The sequence below is a fragment of the Protopterus annectens genome, chromosome 5.part1 (assembly GCF_019279795.1).
Source record: "Protopterus annectens isolate FY-2018-M chromosome 5.part1, PAN1.0, whole genome shotgun sequence".
Lineage (NCBI taxonomy): Eukaryota > Metazoa > Chordata > Ceratodontiformes > Protopteridae > Protopterus > Protopterus annectens.
In genome coordinates, this window is record NC_056736.1 from 64,058,548 (window position 1) to 64,073,547 (window position 15,000).

Below are 15,000 nucleotides of genomic sequence, written 5' to 3' on the forward strand. Positions count from 1 at the left end.
CCTATGAAAACCTTTCCCTACCAATTGTTGTGTGAAGGTATCTGTCATTAGCTCCTTCCACTTGTTATTTATGATCTCTCTAATATTACTACTGTCGTTAGTATGTTGTAACAAAACTGAATCTATTTGAAAATGAAAAAGGTTTTTCAAAACCTTTATAATAAGGATGTACATGCGTAGTGTATTCTGATAATTCTGTATGTTTGTATATATATATATATATATATATATATGTATGTATGTTTGTATATATATATATATATATATATATATATATATATATATATATATATGTATGTATGTTTGTATATATATATATATATATATATATATATATATATATATATATATATATATATATATGTTTGTGTGTGTATATATATATATATATATATATATATATATATATATATATATATATATATGTATGTATGTTTGTGTGTGTATATATATATATATATATATATATATGTTTGTGTGTATATATATATATATATATATCTATATTTGTGTGTGTGTGTGTGGAAAAATACTGAAGTCAACATATTTTGTATTCTGTATTTAAAGGGTTAAGCAGGAAAATGTTCACTGCGTGCAAACTGAAATGTTCTGGAAAATGTTGATCACTGAGGAATGCATAAGTTAATCTTAAACTGCTGATAAGAAAGTTAATGGTGCAAGAATAACTGTGGTACTGGCTGGTAAAAGCAAGTAATCAAACTATCAATTTTAATGAAAGTCCTCTGTGCTACGTGTATGTACGTGCAGGAGGGTCTATATAAGGAGAACTTAAAGTACAAGTAGCCAGACTGCTGGCATATTACTATCATGTAGCAGGTCTCCATGCATGTAAAATAAAGCTGTTTTACTTGCTTACAAGAACTTGGTGTGATTCTTCCAGAATATGTTAGAAGAGTAAAATCTTTCGACATAACTGGCTTAACGTTAGGGCGGCCCCTGCACGGCGAATCGAACAAAGAGAGGCTGAAAACCTGCGCAGGTGGAGAGAGATCAGGCTCTCTAATCCAAAGACCTCCGACTGAAAAAGGTCGAAATTAGAGGCCAGTCACTCTTTCCAGATTCAATCCGCGAGGTGGCAGCTAAACAGGGCGGAGGAATCACAAAGGTAAGCAAAAAGAAAAGCTATTTTTGTTGTTTCTGATTGGAATTTTTTGTCTAAATTTTGAGGACTAGGCAAGGGAGAAATTTAATTTTCTCAAAGTATAAGGAGTATATGTGAATAGATTCCATATGCAAGAGATCTCAGGAACAGGAATAGTTTCTCGTAAGAGAAATGGGAACAGGAACCAGTTAGCAAAGGCACGACAAAACTGAAGATGAAAAGTTTATGTTTGATTTACACCCAAAGAATGTAAATGGAAAAAACATCATGCGTTTAGTGGATGTTTAAATAAGTCAGAATGTCAAAATCTAGTAAGATTACTGGGCAAACAGGCAGGAAATAAGACAAGGAAGCAAAGAAGGTAGGGATTCCCCAGGCACAGAAATGGCTGGAGGAGGCAAAAAAAGGACATAAGGAACAAAGTTTGAAAAAAGGGGCTGGTAATGCAAGTGAAGGAGATGTGTACTTTGTTCAAAAGGAAGATAATGAAACTTCCGTAGTCAGTCGTAGTCACGAGAATCCTCGCCCTCCCATCCAGTATCCAGACCCTGCACAGGTTATTGAGGTGCCCCCGACCAGGACCCACCATACCAGGCTTCGTGGGTGGCCCCCACGCCAAGTATTATATTACAGAGAGCCTGCCAACACTCATGACTTACGAGTGGAAGTATTAGGAGAGAAGGGCACTGGAAAATTAAGGAGAAGGTAGATCAGGAAGGAGAGGAATACCCACTGATAGAAGTGGCAAATCCTCAAGCAGGCGAGAAGGCTAGGGTCCTACCATATTGGTCTACCGACCGTGGACCCGTGATGATATCCGAAAGCGTAGAGGGATTCCCATCCAAAAGTAGATATGCGTAAATTCCGTACAGACGAGGGGCTTGAGAATGAGTTATAGATTAAACGCTGTAGAATTTGAACAAGTAATAAGGCAAATCCTAGGACCTGATTGGCACCTTATTTGCGGAACTTGGGACCCCTGCTACCAGAGGAAGGAGCCTTGCCATTTAACTCCGAAGTTTGTAGAACCAAAATAAAGACTCTCCTAGATAAAAATAAAGAACATTGAAGCCCAAAGCAGATTGGACTTGCATTAATCAATGCGTTCAATCAGATGACGAAACCGGTAGACAATTATCTACATCGCCTCACACAATGTTTTGATGCTCATAGTGGGTTGATTAAGGTAAAAAAATCAGGAAAATGACTCGCCCTATGAACAGCAATTGAAAAATGCATTTCTAAAGGGCTGCAAGACAGCCATTGGTAACTTTATACAAAAGCATATGATCACACACAGGACAGCGCGTCTACAGCCCCTTATGGATTATGCTAGACATGCTGAGAAATACCTGAAGGAAAAAAAGGATAAAAAAGCCCAGACTTTTACAGTTAGTGAAGATGGAACTTTAATGTTAGTTCAAGGTTCCGCAAATCATGGAAGAGGGCAGGGGAAGAGGACGAGGACGGGAGGCATGTCATTCTGAGGATTTCGAGGGTAGGCAAAAGAGGGGGAGTGTTTTGGCGCGTAAGAAAGGACATTTCGCCAGAGATTGCAGAGGACCGGAGAAACCGATGGTTGCTTCCGTGGTACCGCATGACTATATGACGGTCAAGAGATGTAGATGGAGGGTATGAGGAAGAAGAAGAAAGTGAGAATGGGGAAGTAGGTACAAGTGAAGACGATGGGTGGGGACAGGAAATGGCAGAAAATGAGAAATATCAAATGGTAAATCTAATAGCACTAGCATCAACTATGCAATTGGAATCCCAACCAGTGATCACATTGCAAGTTGAGGGCCGAGACATAGAATTTCTTTGTGACTCAGGGGCTTCTCGAACGTTAGTCAGAAGTACTGCCATATCATCCGATGTTACCTCGGATGAATATGTGCTTGTAAAAGCAGCAAATGGTCGTATTTACAAAGAGCCATTGTCCAAACCTCTGTGGTTTACCACCCAGAGATCGAACCAAACCATACGGTTCGAAAGTAATAATTTCAGAAATCTGCCCAGTACATTTACTAGGAAGAGATTTAATGCAAGTGTTCGGTATAGCAGCCGTCCCAACCTCCACGGGATGGTGGCAAGGAGAATAGAACTGAATAGTGCAATGCTATTAGAGGGCAGGGAGATCTACATTACTGGTATAGTAATGATTTGATAGAGACAGGCCCCAGAGTGTAGTGACGGCTCTTACAAATTTGGCATTAAGCAAATACGCATAACAAATCCGAAGGTGTCAGATCCATTACATTGCACAATGTATTACAGAAGATGTGCCGGACCTGATTTAGAATACTTAAAAGAAATTTCTTAGTTTTAAAGTCACCAAACTAGTATTGCATAGCCTTTTTGGGACACACTAGGTAATTCTGCAGTCACATGTAGCCTTACAAGGGATATGCAGCTGCTGTATAAGAATGAATTAACCACATATTTCAGTCACGGAGGGTGAAGGAATGTCATGGTACCTCGTGGGTAAGAAAATAACTGGATGGGTAGGATGGACCCCAGAACAGTTGGCAGGTAAGGGCGCTCAGGTTCAAAAACTTAACTGGGTTACACAAGCCAGACCGACCGTGCACCTCTGGGAAGACGAACCGATACAATCCCCTGGGACATTATGACTATGTCTCCTTACCCCATGGAAGAATCTCAATTGCAGACGCATTCCAAACTCATTATGGTCGCAGGGTCAGCACGACATCGGACTGATTAGAATGGCAGGACAGGTAAAGATTACACCCAAGTCAGAATTTAGACCTCATAAACGCAGTATCCCTTGAGCAGAAAGGCAGAGGAGGGCATTTTACCGGGTAATCACAGCACTTTTGAAAGCTGGAGTACTAATTCTGTGCACAGACTCACCGTAATAACGCCCTTATTTCCAGTAAAAACTGGATGGGACATGGAGGATGGTACAAGACTTACAGGCAATAAATGCCGTGGTGGTACCTCGGGCCCCCATAGTCCCGGATCCGCCTATTCTGCTGAACGATATCCTTCCAACGGATAACTACTTTTCTGTAATTGATATCAGTAATGCCTTTTTCTATTCCCTTGCAGGAAGATAGTAGATTTTGGTTTGCATTTACATTTATGGGTAAGCGTTATACCTATACCAGGTTATCGCAGGGATACTGGCGAGAAGTCCGACCATCTTCTCACAAGAGATGTCCACCAATTTGGCTCAGTTCCAACCGCCAAGGGTGCCACCTACTGCTGTATCGTGGATGATATCCTCCTGGCCGCGACTACGGAAGAACTCTGTAAGTCCGAGACTATTCGACTACTACACTTTCTGGCACGAAGGACATAAGGTAAATAAGTCTAAGTTACAATTTTGTAAATTAGAAGTACGTTACCTGGGTTATACTATCTCTGGGCAGGGCAGGCGATTAGATGACAGCAGAAAGAATGCTATTTTACAAGCCCCATGCCAACTACAAAAAAAGAAATGATGTCCTTTTTAGGCATTACGAACTTCTGTCAGAAGTTGGATTCCCAACCACGCAAGAAGTGCACCCGCTATCAGACTTAATTTTTGCAATACCGATGGCAAAAGATTTGCTGCACTGGACAGACAAGGCAGTACAGGCATTTACTAGGATCAAGCAACTGATAGCTGGGTCAGCAACATTGGGGTTTCCAGATTACAGTAAGACCTTTATACAGACTGTAGATTGCAAGCAGGGATTTATGACATCTGTTTTAATGCAAATGTATGGAGATAAGTTAAGACCATTGGCATTTTACTCTAGCAAATTAGACTCAGTAGCACGAGCATTACCACACTGTGTGCAAGCAGTAATTGCAGCCGCTTTGGCGGTACAAGCGTCTGCCACGTTGGTATTGTTCCATGATCTTACGTTAAAAGTCCCGCACTCTGTAGCAGTCATCCTTCTGCAGGACAAGTTAACATTTCTGTCACCTAGCAGACATTTATCTTGTATAAAAAATAAAACACAGTTCAAACGGAGTTAATGCTCTGTTACGGACCAAATCAGGAACCAAATAAAATGTAAAAACAGTCCATAGAGCAAAACAATGGTGAGGTTTCCAAAAAGTTGAAAATGCTGTCGGACATAAAAGTCACGAAATCCTTAGTTTAGTAAAAGCAGGTTTATTAAGACAAATTGTAAAAAATGGTAAGCGCTTTCGCTATAATAGCTTCTTCAGACCAAAATACAATCAATGGGCTGTTGCTGTAATATTTAACTGAAAAAGGCCAAACCTGATAGAATTTAAAGAAACATGACCATAGACAAATAATTAAAAATACAAATGCATCTCAAAGTCAGTAATGACAAAAAGTATTGTTTATAAGACCTCAGCTACATAAAATCTGAGCCATTCTAATAAAACATTATATCATTTAAAAATTCTAATCCTTCTTGATTTTAACAGAGGACGTAAAGGAACCTTACCATTAATACCTGGTAATACATCTGCCCTAAATTTAATGATCCAGTTAATTTCACGGACTTCAGTATAATTTTCAACGTCCCCCCTTCTATGAGTCCTGGATATATGTTCAAGTATCCTAAATTTGAACTTATGGTCAATGCCATGTTCAATTGTATGTTTGGCAAGTGCATTGGTCAGGGTTCCCTTTCTAATATGATAGGCATGCTCGCGTATTCTATCCCTGAGTGTCCGATTAGTCTTGCCAACATAATAGGCTGGACACAATACGCATGTTGCTAAATATACTATATCTTTAGAAAGGCAATTGCCTGCCACACATATTCTAAAACTGCCATTCCCATATGGATACTTGAAAATAGTGTCACTCTTTTCAAGTATCCATATGGGAATGGCAGTTTTAGAATTGATTGATTGATTGTATTTTGGTCTGAAGAAGCTATTATAGCGAAAGCGCTTACCATTTTTTACAATTTGTCTTAATAAACCTGCTTTTACTAAACTAAGGATTTCGTGACTTTTATGTCCGACAGCATTTTCAACTTTTTGGAAACCTCACCATTGTTTTGCTCTATGGACTGTTTTTACAATTTATCTTGTATGACTACGCTGTTATCGCAGCCACACATGACAATTGAGAGATGCACTACCTTAAATCCAGCGACATTGCTACCTGTTGCTGAAGACGGTATTCCGCATGTATGCTTAGATCTCATACATTCTAAAGTTCTACCAAGACCGGATCTTAAAGATCAACCCTTACTACATGCGGACTGGACACTGTTTGTAGATGGGTCAGCACGCAAAACAGAAACAGGCACCACGCAGGTAGGGTATGCAGTTACTACTGCAACTCAGATAATAGAGGCAAGACCACTCCCCAGGAACTTATCCGCTCAAGCAGTGGAACTGATTGCTGTGACAAGGGCATGTCTCCTTTCGGAGGACAGGAATGTCACTCTCTATATGGATAGTCAATATGCCTTCTCTACGGTACATGTGTTTGCTCAGCAATGGAAAAATAGGGGGATGGTTACAACCTTGGGGAAAGACATCATGCAGAAAGAACTAATCCTTGAATTACTACAAGCCGTCCAACGGCCACGGGGTTTGGCCATCTGTAAATGCGCTGCTCATACCCGTGCTAAGGACCCAGTATCACTTGGTAATGCCCTAGCAGACAAAGCAGCCAAAGAGGCAGCTATGTCCAGTACCTTTTCACTTGAAACCACACCTACAGAATTACAACCAACAGATAACTTTGATTTGCAAACCTTACAAGTCATGCAGGAACTTAGCACAGTACAGGAAAAACAACGCTGGACTAGGTATGGTGTTAGACAGAACAAAGGAATCTATGTGGGACCAGATAATAAATATGTTTTGCCTACTAATCTTTTTAGGTATGCAGCACTAGTTGTGCATGGCCCTTCCCATCTGGGACCTGCAGCTATGGTTAGAATTATCCACCTTACCTTTTGGACCAAGGGTTTCATTGCATATGCAAAACATTTTTGTCTGTCCTGCATAGTATGTGCTAAATACCACGGGGGAGGGGTCAGAGTTGCCCCGGCATCATTTCCAACACCCCCCTATCCTTTTCATACAATATGTATGGACTTCATCAAATTGACCCCGGCACAACTAAAGAAGTTTGTGTTAGTAATAGTAGATGCATTTACTAAGTGGGTTGAGGCTTTTCCGGTGACACATCCGGATGCTCAATCAGTGGCTAAAATTTTGGTCAATCACATCGTCCCGCAATTTGGACTTCCTACACGCATCTACTCTGACAACGGCACGCATTTTGTCAATCAGATCATACAGAAACTGTCTACAGTTTTCCAAATTGAATTGAAACACCATTGTGCCTACCACCCACAGTCAGCAGGGTTGGTGGAACGCCATAACGGCATTCTAAAAGGCAAGTTGAGAAAACTCATGGCCGAGACACATCAGTCTTGGATTACCTGTCTACCTCTAGCCCTCCTTTCCATGCGCACAACTCCCACCTCAAAAGGAGTCACCCCATTTGAGTTGTTGTATGGGAGACCTTATTACGTCCCGCAGTGGCAAAACTTGTTGCCTGCGGAACGTGAGGGGTGAGGAGATAGCTGAGTACATGAGGAAAATGCTGACCAATACTAACAGCTGTTTAACGAATGATTGTTTTTCAGGTTCAAGAGACGACAAGATCACGGAAATCAGACCCGCGAAAGTGGGTCTGGATCAAAATAATAAAACGCAAGAATTGGGCATCCCCCAAATGGGAGGGCCCCTACCAGGTGCTAATCGCAACTCCAACAGCAGTTCGGATTAAAGAAAGGTCCTCATGGATCCACCTAACGCACTGCAAAATCATAAAACATTTTCAGTTAAATAAAGACTTGAGTTCCTCTGAGGAACAAACAGACAGCAGCAATCATGAAGGACAATAATGAGAATAAGAGAAAATGGTTCTATTGCAATGTTTTATTGTTTATAACTATTGTGATTGTAATATTTCTGTTTTGGACATTTCTGTCTTTTAATGAAGCTAGCCATTCAAAAAGAGACAAACACACCAGCTGGCATCCAAACTTTAATACATATCAAGCGATTAAATATGCATATGCATCCTCAATGAATGTCTCAAATTGTTGGGTATGTACTGCAATACCTACTGTACACAGTGGCTTAATGTTAGGGACAGCCCTCTGGGAATAAATGATACTTGGAATAGTTTGTTGTTTGAAACCACAGAAGTACCACTGAGAGACAAGGTGGCTGCCTCTTCTGGGGCACCAAACGGAACAGTGTGTTTTCAAAAGATTGGGAAAGTTAAGGTGGGCTGAGCCAATGTAATTTGACAATAGTTCATAATTGTACCCTAGAAGGGCAGTGTGAGACCAAGTTTGGAGCTATAAAAAAGACATCAATGTAAATGATATTAGTTTTGTTGAAAAAATGCTGTATGTATATGGCCTGTTATTTAAGGGCTAAAGCCAAATGGGAGTTATGAATTTGCAACCAATATTACCATCAAAACAAATGATTGTTATTTTATTTGTGGTAGGAAAGCATATAAATGGTTACCATATGGCTGGTCAGGAAGTTGTTTTTGGGATATCTGATACCAGCTATCAGGCACGCAAATGCGTTGCCTCAAGGTAAAATACTGAAATGCACGTTCACTTAATAAACCTATTAATCACGTAGGTAACATTGATGCATCATGGATTTATCACCATGACTTGGCACACGACAGCAGCAAAGGACTCTCACATATGGACCTAGGCGATGATGTAATTGCTTGGGCTGGTATTTTGCCAGCGTATGGGACAGTAAAATCCATCTGGGAACTGAGAAAACTGTCAAAACTGTTAGAGACTCTGAGTAATGCGACATTTTCAGCGCTAGAATTGGTGACGGACTAATTAACGGCGATGAGAACAGTAGTGTTGCAGAACCTTATGGCGCCGATTTCACCCTAGCGGCGAAAGGAGGTACTTGCGCCTGATACACGAGGGAGTGCTGCTCATTCATTCCTGATAACTTGAGCAGCGATTCAGAGCCATCTTGAAATAATTCAACAAGTTTCTGAACTGACTAAACCTGGTCCAAACCCCTTGACTGACTTTTTCCAAAACCTGTTTGTAAACTGGGGTTCTGTGTTGATGAGCATTTTAATTGCTGTATGTGTTGGTGCAATCATATTTTTGCTGCTTGGCTGCTGTTGCATACCATGTATCAAAATGATAATATCGAAGGTTATCTCTGCCAATGCTACAAAAGCATATTTCTCTGATTATGAGAAGGTATACAACGTATCTGGGATTGTGTAAAATAAACAGTATACAAAATGTTGTAAGGGGGGAAATGTGGAAAAATACTGAAGTCAACATATTTTGTATTCTGTATTTAAAGGGTTAAGCAGAAAAATGTTCACTGCGTGCAAACTGAAATGTTCTGGAAAATGTTGATCACTGAGGAATGCAGAAGTTAATCTTAAACTGCTGATAAGAAAGTTAATGGTGCAAGAATAACTGTGGTACTGGCTGGTAAAAACAAGTAATCAAACTATCAATTTTAATGAAAGTCCTCTGTGCTACGTGTATGTACGTGCAGGAGGGTCTATATAAGGAGAACTTAAAGTACAAGTAGCCAGACTGCTGGCATATTACTATCATGTAGCAGGTCTCCATGCATGTAAAATAAAGCTGTTTTACTTGCTTACAAGAACTTGGTGTGATTCTTCCAGAATATGTTAGAAGAGTAAAATCTTTCGACAGTGTGTATATATATATATATATATGTTTGTGTATATATATATATATATATATATATATATATATATATATATATATATATATATAAACAATTAAAACTTTGTAACTAATAAAATTACGAATGGAGAAAAAACACAGCTGAGGCCTAACTGTTGTCTAGCGCTTTCATTCCCTTATTGTTGCTAGGAACTTCATCAGAACCTAAAAAAGTACATAGCCATGCTGTATAAATATGCTGTATACAGGAATAGATAATTTGCATATGATGTGATTTAACTAATAGAAATGTATCTGAAGCACACCTGCAACTACTCAATAAAGGGTTTACCTTCATACCCTCGCAAAGGGCCAGAATCACTGACACTCTATTAGATCTAAGGTTATATTTAAGAAAACTAAACCTGAGAATGTTTTTTGCTGACAGAGATGACCCACAAGATAACTCAAATTTCACTGACTCAAATGAAGCGCACAATAGTACAGTAACAACGGACTTAATTACAACAAATGTAAGGAAAACCAGCTTGTTTAACCCAGTTTTAAACTCTACACTAGCCACTTTTCAAAATGTATGTGAATTTGATCTAAGGAATTTATTAAACCTACCCAGTACGGAGAAATGGTACAATATATCGAACAGTGAACAACTAGCTCTCACAAAACTTTGCCGAGACACCAGCCTAAGAATTATGAAGGCAGACAAAGGTACAGGCATTGTACTAATGGAAAACAAAGACTATGTTGCCAAAATTGAAAACATGTTAGTAGACAACGCTTTCTACAAAAAAGTATCCTTGAACGAAGTTAATAAACATTTTGCAACAATAGACAGATTACTGAAAACCTTATAACGTGAAAAACACTTGTCTTTGGAAGACTACATGTTCATGTCAGTACATAACCCGTGTTTGGGAAAACTGTTTGGCATTCCCAAAATACATAAGGACACTGTGAATCTCCCATTTAGGCTTATAATTTCCAACAAACGGACAAAAACAGAAAACATTTCTGAATACTTGGACAGTATTTTCAACCCTTTGGTGCAAGCTATCAAGTTCTATATCAAGGACTCATGGGATTTCTTAAATGAGCTACCAAATTGCTTACTTGACCTCTCTAAATGCATACTGGTAACATTGGACATCACAGCCCTGTATACTAACATCCCACATCTCGAATGAATACAAGCATTAGAGCTTTTTCTCACCAAGAATGCCCGTCTTAGTGCTGACGTGGTAGAGACACTGATTTCCCTTACCACAGTTGTGTTAACCAACAATTTCTTTAATTTCAACAGCCAAATTTATGAACAAGTAAAAGGAGTTGCTATGGGGTCCAAAATGGCCCCGGCATTTGCGAATTTAGTTTTAAGCACATGGGAAATTGAAACACTGTCCTTTCTGGAACAATTCAACAAAGTACATCTTTATAGACGCTTTATTGACAATATCTTTTTTCTGTGGGAAGGTCCCAAAAATGAACTTATATTTTCATACAGAACCTCAATAACAGCCTACCTTATTTAGACTTTGTGACATCAGGATGCGGTGATAAAATCAACTTTTTGGATACTGAAATTACCATAGTAAACCCAGGATACACACTCAACTCCAATGTGTATCGCAAAGACACTAACAGAAATAATTTTCTTGATTTTCGGAGCCAACATCCATTGTTTATGCGGAACTATTTAAAAGGGCAGTTCATAAGACTTTCAAGAATTATATCTGATGACCGTACCTTTTTACAAGAATGTAAATTCTTATCCCACATGTTTGAGAAGAGATACTACCCTGAAAAACTAATAAGTGAAGTTTTTACAGAAGTAGCAGAAAAAAGACACACATGGCATACACCAATTGTACTGCATGGTTTCATCTCTAAACGCAATGATTACACAAATAATTCCACGGATAGGAACTGCAGTTACCCTCTCCCCATCAGTAGAGACATGAGAAACATAAGAGAAGTCTTGCAAAAAAACTGGAACATCATACGAGCAAATGCAGACCTCAAGAAAGTTCTGGGACAAAATTCCACTTTATCTTATAATCGGATCACCACGCTCAAAATGTCTTTTGGAAAAGATACACCTTTCTTTTATCCTCAGCCTGTACCAAACAGAGGTCCCAAAGGTATGTTCACTTGTAATCATTGCGTAGTTTGCAAACACATGTGGACTGGCAGCAGCTTCACTTTCGTGCACTGTGATCTAACAGTCAAATTTCACAACCACTTTGACTGTCATGCCATGTTCCTAGTGTACGCTGCTGCATGTAACTCCTGCCCAGCATTTTACGTGGGAAAAACTATCAGAAAATTATCTGATAGAGTAAAGGAACATTTATCTGCCATCAGACGAAAAGACGACAGTAATGCGCTAGGTAAGCACAGTGCACTATCCACAAACTTCAACGGGTTTAAATTCATAGTACTGGAACAAGTTGGACAGTTTTTTTGGAGACTGTGAAACTCTGTTAGAGTTAAAAGAACTGAGGTGGCAGTTACTTTTAAACTCGGACACTCATCCAGGACTTTTTAATGCGCTAGGTAAGCACAGTGCACTATCCACAAACTTCAACGGGTTTAAATTCATAGTACTGGAACAAGTTGGACAGTTTTTTTGGAGACTGTGAAACTCTGTTAGAGTTAAAAGAACTGAGGTGGCAGTTACTTTTAAACTCGGACACTCATCCAGGACTTAATGACTCTCTGAACATTAAATGTGCATTAAGATGGAAAAATTAACATGTACTGACTGTTTGTCTTGACTACACTAGTTCTTAAACAGTGATAGAACATAAGCAATGGCTCCACTACTATTACAGGGTCAGTCCTATGATTTTCCAGCTTCTAGTTTAATTTGAAATATAACTATCAGTTAAAAGTAAACACAATAACATCGTAAAAAAAACAATGGTATTAAGTATTTGTTCAACTAACTCTTAGTTTCAAAAGTTGTTATAACACACACATCACAATGACTATTGGTAAGAATTGAAAACATTTTCATTGGCCCTTGAATTAACATGAGGACATAATCATTGGTTTGAGTTCTTCTTTTGTATTGTGAAAAGAAATCTTTGGCCATTGGCCACTAATCACATCATATGCAAATTATGTATTCCTGTATACAGCATATTTATAGAGCATGGCTATGTACTTTTTTCAGTTCTGATGAAGTTCCTAGCAACAATAAAGTAATGAAAGCGCTAGACAACAGTTCGGCCTCAGCTGTGTTTTTTCTCCATTCGTAATTTTATTAGTTACAAAGTTTTAATTGTTTATTGGCATTATTCTACTTTGCTTTACAGACTTAGAATGGTTTTTCTTTTATATATATATATATATATATATATATATATATATATATATATATATATATATATATATATATATATATAAAATGTATGTCTGTGTGTGTGTATATATATATATATATATGTATATATATATATATATGTATGTTTGTGTGTATATATATATATATATATGTTTGTATATATATATGTATATATATATATATATGTTTATGTATATATATATATATATATATGTGTATGTTTGTGTGTGTGTGTGTATATATATATATATATATATATGTGTGTATGTGTGTATATATATATATATATATATATATGTGTGTATGTGTGTGTGTGTGTATATATATATATATATTTATATATATATATATATATATATATATATTTATATATGTATGTTTGTGTGTGTGTAAATATATTTATATATGTATGTGTGTGTCTGTGTGTGTATGTAAATATATATATATATATATATATATATATATAAAACGCTGTAGAACATGACAATAGAACTGTAAGAAGGATATGCTGGAAGTAGAAAGGACGCAGCTCGTACGAGTGATATATTTTATTCCACTAAAAAGACATATAACATAGTGCATACAATATGGTTAAGCGCTTTCAACTGAAAAAACTCATTCTTCTTCAGAACAATGTATCCATTTTGAAACAGAGTATATATAGTAACTGTTACTTAATAGTTTCAAAAATTGTGCCAAAACTTTTAAAGCGACAGCACTAGAATCACAATGAACACCATATAATGATCGCTAAATGGACTTGATGTTTATACTAAATAAAAATTAATCTCACATTACTAACATTAATAAATAACAATAATTAATAATCGTTTAAATACTGTGCAAAAATAATATAAAAAAATATTTAAATATTAAGAAAATACTGCCTACTATATACTTGATTAAACCTACCAATTGATATAAAATACTTGTAAAATACTAATTGAAAAACTCCAAAAATACATTAGAAGATGCATTTAAAATTCAATGATGAAACTCTGCAAATATACATATACGTAAATTTATAAACGTATAATCTATACGTTGGGTGCAAAATCAACCTGACTAAGGAGAACACTCAATCAACCTACTTCAAGGAACGGTTTAATGCTAATATAATCATTGAGGCCAGGATATCTGGTGGCATCTGTTCTAATCTGCCATATACTTTCCTTTAATGCCAGTTGTGCTTTCCAATTACCTATATAAGTAGCTTGGTTGACCTGGTCTATAATACTAAACAAAAAACTATGTTGGTCCCCTTTGTCTACAATATGTCTATATAGGGCATTGGTTTTATCCCCCCTACGTATTTTATAAAGGTGTTCATAAATACGTTTCTTTAACATCCTTTCCGTCTTCCCTATATAGAATGCGGTACATACAATACATTTGGCAATGTATACGATTTGGAAAGAAATAGATTGAGGCAAAGTAAATGTATACGATTTGTTTACTATTACAGTTTCCACCAAAACATCTGATCTCCGTATGGTTGATATCACTTAGCGTGAACTTATCTATAGTATTGATATGTGAACATTGGTGACAGGACCCACACTTACTACTTGCTTTGGTACATTTAATAAAATTACCCTTTTTCTTATCTGTGTGTTCTAACATCCTTTTAAGATTAGGTGCCACCTTATACACAATAACTGGTTGTTTGCCTAATGTCAATCCCAGGTTGTTAGATGAGATAACATCCCAATGCCTAAATAATATTTCTTTGATATAGTGTACATGTGGAGAGTATGTTAATATACATACTCTATTAAAATTATTTACCCTACATAGACTGAAATCACCTACTGGCTCTTGAACACCTAACAGTGGTT

At 37.5% G+C, this 15,000-nt stretch overlaps 1 protein-coding gene across 3 annotated transcripts in view; it reads left to right on the forward strand.

Moving 5' to 3' along the window:
- The window catches only part of DIAPH3 (diaphanous related formin 3), a 4,946,160-nt gene that overhangs the window by 2,346,384 nt on the left and 2,584,776 nt on the right, over nucleotides 1-15,000 (forward strand). The window lies entirely within an intron of this gene.